This window comes from Anneissia japonica, unplaced genomic scaffold (genome assembly GCF_011630105.1).
Source record: "Anneissia japonica isolate Jap-2015-1 unplaced genomic scaffold, ASM1163010v1 scaffold171_len658169_cov177, whole genome shotgun sequence".
Taxonomy (NCBI): domain Eukaryota; kingdom Metazoa; phylum Echinodermata; class Crinoidea; order Comatulida; family Comatulidae; genus Anneissia; species Anneissia japonica.
The window spans coordinates 43,628-46,083 of NW_022733907.1; the positions used below are offsets into that span (position 1 = coordinate 43,628).

General features: G+C 36.8%; 1 protein-coding gene across 1 annotated transcript in view; it reads right to left on the reverse strand.

Annotated features, from left to right (window-relative positions):
- Positions 1–2,456, reverse strand: part of LOC117116252 — a 40,099-nt gene that overhangs the window by 36,469 nt on the left and 1,174 nt on the right. The gene's annotated exons all lie outside the window — the stretch shown is intronic.

Consider the following 2,456-nt stretch of genomic DNA (forward strand, 5'->3'; position numbering starts at 1 on the left):
TAGTTGTTGCATACGTATTCTTTTTTCAATGAATCGATAAGCTAAAGAAAAAGGGGGCGGGGTCCTGGGGTTCGCCCCGGGAAAATTTTGATTCCTTGATGGCGGGAAATGAGCTTTTCCGACTTCTGAGGTGTCTTAATTACTTTTAAGTTGTTCAAAATTCAAGGTTTTCCTCTCTTTAAAACGGTCAGGTAATTTTTTCCCATTGCTATTACAGGAAATATACCTTATGTGTGTATACATAGACCTACATAAAAATAAAAAATTAGTAGTTGTATACGTATTCTTTTTTTAATGAATCGATAAGCTCCAAGGAAAATGGGGTCCGGGGTCCGCCCCTGAAACATTTTTATTCCTACAAGGCGGGAAATGAGTTTTCCCGACTTCTGAGGTGTCTTTTAATTACTTTTAAGTTATTTAAGATTCAAGGTTTTCCCCTCTTGAAAACGGTCAGGTAAATGTATCCCATTGTTATTACAGTAAATAGGCATTATGTGTTATACATACATAAAAAAAAAAATGAGTAGTTGCATACGATTTTTTTCCATGAATCTATAAATTCCTAAAAGAAAGGGGGGGGGGGGTCCGAGAGTTCTCCCCCGGGAAAAATTTGATTCCTAGAAGGTGGGAAATGAGCTTTCCCGACTTCTGAGGTGTCTTTTAATTACCTTTAAGTTCTTCAAAATTCAAGGTTTTACCCTCTTGAAAATTATTTTAATGAATCAATGAACCCAAAGAGAAATGGGAGGTTCGGGTTCTTCCCGGGAAAATATTAATTTCTAAATGGTGGAAAATGAGCTTTCCCGAATTCTGAAGTATCTTTTAGCGATTTTAATTTAAGTTCTTCAAAACGGTCTGGTAAATTTTTCCAAAAAGAAAGGAGGTCGGGGAATTTTGATTAATCCCGACTTCCGAGGTGTCCCGACTTCCGAGGTGTCTTTTAATCACCTCTATTTTCTTCAAAAATCAAGGTTTTCCACCTCTTGAAAATGATTCAATAAATAGGCGGTAAGGGTTCCCCGGGAAAATTTCGATTTCTTGAAAATGGTCAGATAAATTTTTCTCATTTTTTATTTTATGTGTGTATACATACATAAATAAATGAGTAGTTGCATGCGTATTCTTTTTTTCCATGAATCGATAAATCCCAAAAAGAAATTTTAAGTCGTAGACGGAGGAAAATGGGATTTCCCGACATTTGAAGTGTGTTTTAATTACTTTTATGTTCTTAAAAATTCTAATTTTCTGATTGTAACATAAAAAAAAATTAAAAAATCAGCTCACTGGTCCTGGGTAGGTCTATAATTTTTTTCCGGTCACAAAAAAAATCTCCAGGCATTCCATGCACTTGACCTATATGGCCCGTTATTAAGTCTGCAGGCCTTTGTCTAAAATTAATTTTCGGTCGCTGGATCCAAAATGAAACCTGGGCTAGCGTTTATAATGCATATCATGTACAGACTAAAGCTGATAATTTCTATATAATGCTGAAAATAAATTCTTTTCCATAAAAAATTAAATAGTTCATCCCAATGACAAGTCCTGCCTGAATTCTAAGATCAAAAAAACAGATCAAGCTACGACAAACAGCTTTCGCTAAGGGTGATGAAAACCGTAGAAAACAATTAAGAAACTGCAAAATAAGTTTCGCTATAATGAACATGACTGAGGGCCACTCATCCAAGGAGATGGCGCAGTAAAAGTGCGCAGGCCTGCAAACATCAATTTCCCTCCTCAACAATTACCGTTTCTGGAATCGAAATAGAAGACCATACCTTAGTCGCTTTTTTTCTCCATCATCTAAATATAACAGAGGCCTAAGAACAAATAAATGTCGTAAGATCCAGTACTTGGGGACGAATGGTAATCGACTCTGCTTACCCGAGAAAGAAAAATATTTCCATTATTGTTGACTCTCCCTAATTTGTCTTGAAATTGGATCTAGGGCCTGTATTTGTAAAGATCATTTTCCCACTATTTTGCATGAGTAGGGCTTTATAGCTTTAATTGAGTTTCGATGACTGTATTTGTATTTCCTTTTGTATCGTCATTATTGTTTCACTGTATTTGCCCTGCGTTAGTTCTTATTCAGACACGGCCTAGGCCTTTGTACGTCTTTCCTTTATGAGAAATATTGCGATATAGGGCCTATATTGTGGGTCGATTCATTATCACCGATTGTGATATTGAAACGAACGAATGATTTTCAACAAAAACACAAACGAATGTAGCCTAAAAATGCTGTTGTGTTCATATAAACATGGAGGTATTATTGAGAAGGAGATCACTCGGCAAAGCCCCGCGCACGCAGTGCTATGCAAATGAACTAAGATCAAAGTTGCCGCAGCGCGTAAAGAACGTTTGCGCGATGCCTTTGAAGTCCCATGTGTTCCCCGCCATCAAATTTTCAGCAGGCATAGTTGACCAAAAAATTGAACATGACGAAATGGAGAGCA